This window comes from Camelus bactrianus, chromosome 30 (assembly GCF_048773025.1).
Source record: "Camelus bactrianus isolate YW-2024 breed Bactrian camel chromosome 30, ASM4877302v1, whole genome shotgun sequence".
In the NCBI taxonomy this organism is placed as follows: Eukaryota; Metazoa; Chordata; class Mammalia; order Artiodactyla; family Camelidae; genus Camelus; species Camelus bactrianus.
This window is the reverse complement of record NC_133568.1, coordinates 12,734,956-12,747,396: the sequence shown is the minus strand read 5'-3', so window position 1 is coordinate 12,747,396 and position 12,441 is coordinate 12,734,956.

The window sequence follows — 12,441 nt, the reverse complement described above, 5'->3', positions numbered from 1 at the left end:
ACATGGTGCCTGAACTATGGGATAAGTGGTTGATTTATAAAACTAAACTGTGGTGTGTGCAGCGCTGGGAGGGGGATACCATGTTGATTATTGCTATTTTTCCAGTCCTCGGTATTAGGAATTTAGTGGACCCTCTTGTCCTCTCAGGTTTGGAATCAATGGAGAAATAAGACAAAGATGGGCAGATGAAGATCAAAATGCATCTCTATCACTGGTAAAGCTGATCAGACACGGTGGTTTTCTATTTGTGACCAAAGCTGGCTTACGACTGGAAAGCCTACTCACTCCCCGCAGGAAGAAAAGAATCAAGGTGCGAAGGGAGGCTGGGAGAGACTCTTCCATATTTTCCCCTCCTGGCACGTGCAGGCACAGTGCGTGCTCCGAAAACACTTGCTGAGTGAACAGAAGGCGTGTCAACATTCTGTCTACTGAGCGTTTCCGAGAAGGAAGGATGGCCACGTTTTCCAGCGAGCAGCTGCGCGGCTCGTGCGTGTACTACCGCCATTCCTTGCTGTGAGGAATCAAAGGCTAGATGCTGTTCTGCAGGAGCTGCCATCAGTCAAAGGAAAGCACTGAATTTCTGCTTACTAGTTAGTGGTCCTATTTCAAATGACCAGCCATCCTGGTCTTGCTTCTATCTGGCAGTGCAAGCACTTTTTTGGCTCGGAGTCTATTCCTTAATTTTCTCTGGCGCTGTATCATTAAAACTGGCCTCCCTCCATCCCTTTTCTCTTCTTCCTTTCTTCCTCCTTTCCTCCCCTTCTCCTTCTTTCCTTCCTTCTTTCAGTGTATCTCTCAGGCCACTGTTTTCTTTGCCTGTTCAATGTGCCAGACACGGGCTATCACTTACACAAAAGAGGACTGACATGAGCCTACCCACAGTTCCACATACCACAGAACCTGAAAGGAAATTACAATGCCTTTTAGTGCAGAACCGACCGACACCGCTGTTTTATCCAATGAGATGATCCTCTGCACAAAATCCCTCATGCCTCAGGAGAAGGTGATCTTTCTTCATCCTTTTTTACCTAAGCATTCAAATGTATAATGCTCTACGTGGGGCAGGAATTGCTGCTTCCCTGACTTCTTTGTGGCAATCACTTTGTGCTCTGAAGCATGAGATTCAATTACCCATATCATTGTCTTGGCCCACATAGCTACAACCGTTATTAATGATCATAAAATTACCTACATCTTTGATATAAATTCAAGTCACAGTTATGCAGTTCCAAGAATGCATCCACCCAGTACATTAAAATATATTTTTTCAAGCTTCTAGGGAAGAAGCGTCCCTTAAAATTTGCATTCTATTTAAGACTAATTTAAAAAAGAAAAAAATACACTTATGAAATTTAAATGACTGAACAGCCTAGCTATTACCCAAATTAGGGAAATAAGGTAACTCTAAATAAATGTTTATTTTCTTTACCGTGTGTTTGATCTATGTCTCTATTTGGGGTGATACGTGTGTGTGTGATTTTTAAGATACTTTTCTGAACTATCAATGAATCTTTCCATTAACATGTGGGAAGCAGATGTCACAGGACACATCAAAATTGAGCCAACACAGCAAAAACTTCGCCTTGCCTACTGGTGCAATAGTGAAATTGAAGGCTAAATCTCAGAAGCCTGTGGGATCTTTCTTTAAGCCTCAGAAAAGGAGTAATCTTCTTATTGAAATCTCCTAAAAATCAATGCCATTTTGCACCCACTCTCTATGACATTCTGGAGCTACATAATTTAGAAATCAAACGTTTTATTTTCATTTCATCATTCAGTATACATCTCTAAAAGATTTCTTTCTTTTTTTAACATGACCGCAACATCATTATCACACAGAATAAAATTAACAAAATGTTTTAACATCAAATGTCTTGTAAAACACTCAAATTTCTAATTGTGTATCAAACATCAATTCTTGATTAATGTTTGTTTGATTGAATCAGGATCCAGAAGTCACTGGTTAACACGATCTTTCAATTTCTTTCTTTTTTTTTTTTTTATCTAGGTACAGTTGATTTACAATGTTGTGTTACTTTCTTGTGTACAGCATAGTGATTCAGATACATATATATTCCTTTTCAGATTCTTTTCCAGTCCTCCTCTGGGTGTGATACACCCTTACTCACCTTTGCTATGTTGTAATTAATACTAAGATACAAAATTGATACTACCAACATATATTATGTCAGGTGGTAGAGATATAAGAGGGGAGAGGAAAAAAGAATTAGTTAATATAGAAGATATATTCATATCAGAACAAGAAAGATACGCTCGTAACTATGAGAGTCCTCATTTCTGTAACTTATCATATGGTTAAATATAAATTTTAGAATCACCTTCTTCACTACGCGTTCCTCACGCTCTGTGCTCTCAGCAACCATCTCAGTCACTTTTGGCTCCTTGCTTGGGAGTGATCCAAACCTTTGTTCCTGAAGGGTTTGGGCCATTAGCAGTCCTGCCTATATTGAGTTGTAGTCATTTTCCATTGACTTTTAGAAAAGGATACAAGAAAATGGTACTTCATCATGGGCGTAGTGTCAGTCCCTGAACACTCAGAAAGGCAGCAGTCAGATCAGCTCTGATGAATGAAAGTCCATGTTGCCGAGTTCACGGATCGCCTCCATCCTTGCCATCTTGGCCACTTCATTCATGACTCCGTTAGGTAAGAGGTAGCTAGAGGGACTGACTGACTAACCACAGAATAGGTTATCTTCACTCAATTATTATATCTTCCTCTGCTGAAGTTGTTCTTTCATGAGCACTTACATGACCATGCAAATATCTTCAAAATTCTGCTGATTTGGAAAGATGTATCAACATAAAGTTTATCCAGACTGCCTTGTTACCAGTTTCCAATTGTATTTCTTCTAACTCTCTGACTATCCGACCAAATTATTTGATACTTTACAGGAATCCATGTAGATCCATACCTCTGGCCATGTCTCCTTCCAAGCAAAATCCAGATGCACTGCTTGGAGTTATGCCCACTAATGTAATTTTATTCCATCACTTTCCTTTTTTCTTTCTCAATCAACTGATCATAGGGAAACTCCCTTGAGACTGTAAGTGCACGTTGAGAGAGAGAAGGAAATATCGTGCTAAGTATGGAACGTGGACATTCGGGCTTTTTGACTCATGCAGCCTACTTGTGCCTTTGGGATCTGCTTAAGCCCAACATTATATATACCTTTCCCATTGTTTGATCAAGTGCTGATGTGTATGCCCAAATATAGACAGTATCCGTTACAGACAACATCCATTTAATAATGGTGTTACAGACAGTATCCTTTTAATAATGGGCATGTTAGGTTACATGGAAATTAGGTGGTCCATGGCCAAGTGTTCAATCTCTCCCAGGGTCCAAGAACAAGCCAGAAGCAGTTTCTCAAAATGATTATCACTGTCTGCAGAGATGAGCATAATGATGTTCCAAAATCCTGAGGGTCTGCAATGTGATCTTCCCGTGGGAACCCTCTGAAGGCATCCCTGTCTGACCCTGCAAGGACCACATCTCCAGGAGGAAGGGTGGCTCACGCCACCGGCTGGACCTACTACAGGGCTTGTTTTCTCTTTCTTGTCGGAACCAATTTAAAACTGGTAGCTTTTCAGTGTACTCAGTAAATGGTTGTAGTAGTGTACCCAAAGGAGATAGATACTTTCTCCAAAATACAAAGAGGTCCATCAGCCATTATGGGGTGTTCTTAGTGGTAGGAAGCACCAGAAGCAGCAACTTGCCCTTCACTTTGAAAAGGACATCCTGACTGCCTCAGACCAAAGGCATTCCATTGAGGTATGTGGCAGACAAAATAATGTCCTCCCAAAGACGTCCACATCCGAATGCCTCAAACCCGTGAATGTTACGTGTCAAGAAGGACTGCAAGTGTGACCAAGTTAAGGATCTCGAGATATTATCCTGGGGGAGCCAATGTAATCACAAGGGTTCTTCTAAGAGGGAGACAGAAGGTTCAAGTCAGAGATGATGCTGTGACAATGGAAGCAAAGGTCAGAGAAAGATGGATGCAGAGAGCTTTAAATATGCTGTGCTGTGAGCTGTGACGATGGAGAAAGGGGGCAATAAATGCCAGCAATCTCTTGAAGCCGGAAAAGGTAAAGAAACAAATGCTCCGCTAGAGTCCTCAAAAATTCCAGGACTTCCGAGTTCCACAGCAGTGAGATAAAATAATTTGTTCTGTTTTGACCCCCCCATGTCTGTGGTAATTTGTTACAACAGCAAGGAGAAACTAATATTAGGTGACAACGAATTTGGTGTCGGGGGATTTATTATCCACCTCCTGAATGTTGAAATCAGATAACTAGAGATGTTGTTACTTCCTGCTCAGCAGATACACTTACCATGATAAGATCAAAATACAGGAAGGATGTGATGCCCCGTGGACCAGAGAGGTGAGGAAAGTCCTTGCTGACTAAATTACAACAGGATTTGCGAGCTGACAGAGCCTTAAGTTAAAACAGTAAAGGTGTGTGGCTGACCCTTCCAGGTGAAAGAATATTGCTTCTGGTGGGCCTTGCTAATGGGGCCAGGGGAAACAGTATTTGCCAGATGAATTGCTGCACACCAGACGACAAGGGGTGGGTCAGCTTGTTATAGCAATGAACCCACACCTGGACTCACAGGTGCAACTGGAGGCACCAGCTGATGAAATTCACAAGGTCTCCTGGCGGTCTTCAAGATCCATCTGCTTCCCTCAGGAGCCCAAAAGGTTAACCGAATGGGGCTGTGTTCGGGGTCACCACTCTTGCACCCCTCAAGTCCCTGATGATGACAACAGCCCTGCGACTCCCTGAGGACTGTGCTCCTGCTGTTACGGTCGTTAAACGATTTTTGGTAGCAAGAGGGAATTTTGGTGGCTGCCACCTGGCCTTCACTGCCTATATTAGTTTTCCATTGCCGCGTAACAAAGCACCACAAACTTACAGGCTTAAAACAACTCCCATTTATTAGCTTGCGGTTCCGTAGGTCAGCCGTCTGGCACAAGGTGGCCGCCCTTCTGCTCAGGACGACATCAAGGTGCCGGCCAGCTGTGTTCTCACTCTGAAGCCAAGGTCCTCTTCCAAGGTCATTCGTTACTGGCAAGAATTCAAAGAACAGCTATCAAAGAACTCTTTAAAAAACACTCTCCTCACAATTGTTTTTATCACAGCCTTGGTGAAGCAACTGTCTCCGGGACCCTCTGGGGGAACATTGCTGGGGGCCTGAGAAGCGGGTCTTAGGTGACAAATGCACTCTAGCGTTCACATCTCCTGAAGCTTTTATAGATTTCCTCCTCACAGCACGCCAAGGAAACTTGGGCACTTCTACTTCAGTTTCCAGTCTGGCAATTCAATGTCATAGGAGACTCTGGGGGACAGGTTTCAAACAACCAAGCAGACTTGAAAGTCTCCCAGTTGTTCAAAGTTACACATGGAATCCAAAATTGCCAGGTAGTGACCCATATTTACAAATTCATCCAAACTCAACATTTCATTCCTCCCACTCCCCCCCAGCACACTTAGAATCCATTCCTAATCTTTCCCCAGGTCACTATCAGTGTAAACTGGCAAAAACCCTGCAATTCTGTATCTCCTCCCTCCTCATAGGTCATACTTTGTGCTTTATCCTCTCTTTGGACTTGAGTTTGGTTAAAGGTCTAGAAGCAATGGAAGGTGTATGCTTTGGGCTTGAGAAGTAAGGCTAGTCCCCTGCAAGGAAAATACTTTAGGGCCCATTTCAGGTTCTCCAGGCATGGGGACCTAACCTCTTATGACAGGAACAGAAAACAGAAAGGTTGCTCCTGCTGATTAAAGGGGCTCAGCAAAACTTAGGGGTCCAACACGCCCAGATGTATTAGAATCCGCACATATGAATCCAGTTTGGAGGATGCCATACCTTCCACACAGACGCCTTAGCTGTAACGTGAGACTCTTGGCGTGATACCAGCAATTCAGCTGTGCTGCAATTCAGCCGTCTGCAGGTTTCAACTTTGGATTTAACACTCAGAAATCTCAACTACGAGGCTACATGAGATAAGGGTTTCCTTCAGGGCAGTCTTAGAGGTTCCTGGTTTCTTCCCAGGCATTGAACTGAAAATTTAAATTCCCCAGGCTCCTAATTTTCTTTCCCTAAGATTTTCACAGCACTTGAAAACAACCAACTAACCCCATCACATCCTTTACTTTCACTTATATTCCATGCCTCATGCTTGGTCACTCAAAGTCTGGCTTCTACAGGCACCTGATTATCGCATGCTGCCTGGTGACCAGGGGGAACCAGCAGATGAGCAACACAACGTGGGAGCCATCCCAGTTTACGCCTAGACCTTCGCAGCATAGAAACAGCTGTGCGTCACTCCTGCCTCCCGCATCTCATGTCAGTTTCTCCTGTTCCTATCCTGGAGCCCTATGATGAAAATTCACGGCGACACAGTCCCCTCTTAGCTAACCAGACAAAACTGCCACTTAGAGCACCTTCTTGTGCCAGCCAGTTCCAGCCAGTGGGCTACACCTTGAAGATGACAAGCCGAATGCCCCATTAGCTCTGGAGGAGATCATTCTGAGTAAAACGGGGTTGACAGACATTTAAAAAAAAAAAAAAAGGATACATTCTAACATTATGTATTCTGTGGGAGGACAAAGAAGAAACAGTAGCACTTGCTCCCTCACCCAATCTAACACAAAACGAATCAAGAGTATTCACTGATTCCCTGAACGCTGAGAACTCCATACCACATTCCAGGTTTGGGAAAGTCATCGTGTTCTAAGTCTCTTTTTGCAATACTTCCGTTTTTCTGGGATTCACATTGCTGCCACCTTAGAATTGACATCTATTACTTTATTTATGGACAGTTACGTGTCTACCTGACTGGTTTGCTGTCCTCAGTCTCCCATTGTGATCTATCCTACACATCTCAGCAGATCCATTTTACTTTCATCTGGTCAATTTTTCTGCTCAAAATCTACTAATAACCCACTCTCCAATCCCCATTCCCCATCTACAGGGAAATGTCTTTACTCCATGTGGGACCCTTTCCAACTATTGTTCCATAATGACTCCATATTAAAAAATCATCACTTTGATAAGTGGTAAGGAGCCACATCTCGCTGAAAGTAGCTAAGACTGTATAAAAGATAGAATTTGGGCTCTGCAGGAAGAGTCTGACAAGCTCTGTACGTCAAACAATGTACAGGTCAGGTTTCGCAGTGGTTGACATACCCCAAATCATCAAGTGCACTGTGTAAGTTCAAGCAGGTCAGAGTTCATGTCCATAGAAGTTCACTAACACAAAAAGAGTGAAGGAAGAAAAACAGCTCTAAGGAGGCAAAGTCCAAAGTTGAGGAGGTCAGACTGTCAAAGATAACTGCCCTGAAGTACAGACACTGAGCCAAACTCTGAGAGGAGAGCTAAAGCCTATCTTCTTTTTTTTTTTTTTTAATTTTTTAAATTGAGTTATAGTCATTTTACAATGTTGTGTCAATTTCCAGTGTAGAGCACGATTTTTCAGTTATATGTGAACATACATATATTCATTGTCACTATTTTTTCACTGAGAGCTACCACAAGATCCTGTTTATATTTCCCTGTGCTACACAGTACAATCTTGTTTATCTATTCTACATTTTGAAATCCCAGTCTATCCCTTCCCACCCTCCTCCCCCTTGGCAACCACAAGTTTGTATTCTATGGCTATGAGTCTGTTTCTGTTTCTGTTATGTATTTATTTTATTTTATTTTTTTTAGATTCCGCATATGAGTGATCTCATACGGTATTTTTCTTTCTCTTTCTGGCTTACTTCACTTAGAATGACATTCTCCAGGGACATCCATGTTGCTGCAAATGGCGTTATGTTGTCAGGTTTTATGGCTGAATAGTATTCCATTATATAAATATACCACATCTTCTTTTTCCAGTCATCTGTCGATGGACATTTAGGCAGTTTCCATGTCTTGGCTACTGTAAATAGCACTGCAATGAACACTGGGGTGCAGGTGTCTTTTCGAAGTAGGGTTTCTTCTGGATATATGCCCAGGAGAGGGATTCCTGGGTCATATGGTAAGTCTATTCCCAGTCTTTTGAGGAAATCTCCATATTGTTTTCCACGGTGGCTGCACTAAACTGCATTCCCCCCAGCAGTGTAGGAGGGTTCCCTTTTCTCCACAGCCTCTCCAGCATTTGTCATTTGTGGACTTTTGAATGATGGCCATTCTCACTGGTGTGAGGTGATACTTCATTGTCATTTAGATTTGCACTTCTCTGATAATTAGTGATATTGAGCATTTTTTCATGTGCCTATTGATCATTTGTATTTCTTCCTTGGAGAATTGCTTGTTTAGGTCTTCCGCCCATTTTTGGATTGGGTTGTTTTTTTCTTAATAAGTCTTATGAGCTGCTTATATATTCTGGAGATCAAGTCTTTGTCAGTTTCATCGTTCACAAAAATTGTCTCCCATTCTGTAGGTTGTCATTTTGTTTTACTTATGGTTTCCTTTGCTGTGCAGAATAAAGCCTATTTTCCTCCTCTGCATTCTGACAGCCTGATATGGGGTAGCCCACCTTGATCACACAGTTACCACAGCTGGAGCCAGGTTAAGGCCATGAGGGTCCCTCAACTGAGGGGCAAGCAGCACAAGAATGCCCACGGGTCTCAGTCTGCATGGGGCAGCCACATCCTGGGAGCAGCCCTGCCACTCTCAAAAGTGGCCCCATTTGGAAAATAAACTATATGTTCATTTTACACTTAGATAATATCTCAACTCCTACAAGACCAAACTGGTTTTCCATATCCTACTTTCAAACTTTGACTTACAAGAACTTGAACTTCTCCCTAGTTATTTTTTATCTTCCTGGTGATGAACATCTTTCATGTTCCAATTGACATTACGGCCCCTCTGTGATGCTCTATATGTTGCTAGTGTGGGTTCTATGCCAGGCTTTGTTGTCAGTTGTGTGATGTATCTGTGTATCAGTTTCCTCATCTTTTAAATGGATATACTGGACATCTACAACGTGGGTTTACTGTGAAAACTAAAATGGGTTAATATATGTAAAGTATTCAGATCAGCACCCTGAAGATAATACACGTCACGTTAACTTCAGCAGCAGCAGTGTCACTGATGATCACTCTTTACCTGAACTCACATGGCATCCTCACTGGGCACTTGAAGTGTCAGTTAAATCTTTATTTGTGGCTATTTCGGTTTTCAATTAAATTCTAGTCCTTAATGACAGGGACTATGTCTTATTTTTGTATTCTCCAAGCAAATACTCTGTCAAGAGTAAGAGCTCAGTATAAATAAGACGATTTACTTTAAGATAATCTTTCAAAAATAATTTGCCACTTTAAAGTAGAGCCCATGAGTAAAACAGGAACTTTATTTCATGTGTGGGACTGTGCCTCAAGGCCTCCGTCTTGAGAATAAATCCCTTATACACTGGGACACCTGGTGTGGATGTGAAAGAGATTTTGGGGCCTTGAACTAACTCCTAGGAAACCAGATGAAAGCGGGTCATTTTTCTTTAAAGAAAATGTTTAAGTAAAAGTGACTTTATTGATTTTTGCCTATTTCTCTTAAATTTGGTTTATCTCTTTGGATAATTAAATGTTTTACCTGGTCGGTTCCAGGCAATAAAAATGTAGCCATAACTTCACTCAACGTACAGGAATTGGTACCATTCTTACCACTGTGCAAGGACAGGCATAGGATGAAGATGAAAAACACAAAAGATAATAGCCCTGTCTTGAGAGATTTGCAATCTAAAGAAAATAACTTAAAAATATAGTTTGTGTACATCTAAATTTACATAATAAAACCATAAAAATATGGACATAGAAATACAAATGAAGTATACACAATCTTTGTTCTAGGGATATTACAGATAAATGAGAAGCTATTATTTTTATTTTCTGCACTATCCAATTCATCCCTAAATGCACATACACATTCCATAATTATTAATTTTTATTTTTTGAATCACAATACAAACTTACGAAGGACAAAAATTAGATAGTCTCCTTCCTCTCATTTTCCAAAGAAGAGCAAACTGTAGTCATTCAGCATTAGGAGTTAGCTAAAACATCCCTGCGCTGAGGATGGAGTTGGGATTCTTCAGCATCTTTAAATGTTGCTGTGAAAATCAACACTTAGAGTAACTTCCACTGCGCTTGAAGAAAGGGAGAGAACAGGTGTTGTTTCCTCAGTTCAAGAGAATCTGATCAGTTTTTATTTATTGATTTATTTGTTTATTTATTTACTTTTAATTAATAGACTTCATTTTTTTAGAGCAGTTTCAGGTTCACAGCAGAATTGAGCAGAAAATACAGAAAGTTCGCACATAGCCCTCCCCACCCACACATCCCTCATCAGTGTGACATATTTGATACAATCGATGAACCAACTAATCGCTTTTATATTTGCTGAGTTAACAAGAAGTTACAATCACCTGATTCAACATTACAAGTTTGATGTAAACTCAAGCCTGATTTCCTATAACACGTATTATTCACTACAATAAACAGGAACACAAGCATCATAGTCTCAAAATGAAAGGTTATATAACCATTTATTGCTGTAGTTAAAATGAAATCTAGAGAATGTCTGTGAGGAGGCTGTTTAAATTCACATATGTCACTTTTCTTCCTCATAAAACACTGCTAAACTATAGCAAAGAGATAAATATTTAAGACACAAACCCCAGAAAGCAGAATTCTAGGCCAGCAATGGAAAAAGCCAATCAATAACCAACCTGATTCACTTCTTCCAGAAACAGCGGCGCCTGCTACCTCCCTGGTAGGAGGGAGTTAAAGGCTGTTCACAGAGCAGTTGCATCTTTAGATCACTTCATCAGTTGGGAATTAGATCTCGCGACACCAACAGAACATAGGACACTTAATTTCTGAAGAAGGTAATCAGAGGGCCTGTGGACAGGGCACACTAGACCCAGCTGGGAGACTGGGCAAAATGGGATAGGAGACAGAGAGGAGGAGCTAAGCAAATTCTTCACACCTAAATTTCAATAATTGCACTTAGAATGGGAGTCAAGGTTGATTTTAAAGAACATGTTGTATATTTTAGAATGTTTCCTCCTAGGATTTTAAAACCAGTGCATAAAATTAGCCACACAACATCTCTGTTAAAAGGTAGAAGTTAGAGGGTAATTTTAATAAAAGCTACAAGTTCACATATTCGTAACATCGACAGTAGTAAAGGACTCAATTGCACTTCTTTCCTGCTTTCTCCAACACACCCTTCTCTGTGCAACAGACACCCACGTACACTTAGGTGCCAAAGGTGAGAAAGCTGAGAGGTGAAACAAAAAAGATACTACAATAAAGGGAAAAAATCATTTTAAAATTATACATGATATTAATAAAAACAAATTTTCCTAACTAAAATTTAATGATTTAATGAGGTTAGGGTTTTTTAAGTAAATATTTCAAATAATTTAATCACACCACATATTCTATTACCAAAACAGAATGGAATTAGAAATCAGTCATAAGAGGAAATTAGAAAAAACTCACAAATGTATATGGAACAATATACTCCTAAATGAATCCAGGGAGAAACCACGAAGGAAATTAGAAAATACTTTCAGATGAATAAAAACAAAATTCAACAAGTCAGAACATAATGGGATGCAGCTAAAGAAGCACTGGAGGGAAATTTATAGCTATAAATGCCTGTATTTATTTATTTTATTTTTATCATTTTTATATTAGTTTCAGGTGTAAAACATAGTGATTGAGTATGTTTAGATATCAGACATGCACCCAGATTTCAAGCTATACTACAAAGGTACAGCAATGAAAGCAGTATGATGCTGGCACAAAAGCAGACACATAGATCAACAGAACATAATACAGAGTCCAGGAAAAAACCCACACTTATACGGCCAATTAATCTATAACAAAGGAGGCAAGAATATACAACAGGGAAATAATAGTCTCTTCAACAAGTGGTTTTGTGAAAACTGGACAGCTACATGTAAAAGAATGAAACTGTACCACTCCCTTCACTATATACAAATTTAAACTCAAAATAGATTAAAGACATGAATGTAAGACCTGAAAGCACAAAAATCTTAGAAAAAAACACAGGCAGTAACCTCTCTGACACTTGCCTTAGCAGTATTTTTTTGGATCTGTCACCTCAGGCAAGGGCAACAAAAGAAAAAATAAACAAATGGGACTACAACAAACTAAAAAGCTTTTGCACAGCAAAGGAAATATCAACAAAGTGAAAATGCAATCTACTGAATGGGAGGAAATATTTGCAAATGATGTATCTGATAAGGGTTTGATTTACAAACTATATAAATAATTCCTACAACTCAGTATTCAAAAAACCAAATAACCCAATTTAAAAATGGGTAGAGGGTAGACATTTTTCCAAAGAAGACATGGTTAGCCAATAGGTTCATTAAAGAGGTGCTCAATACCACT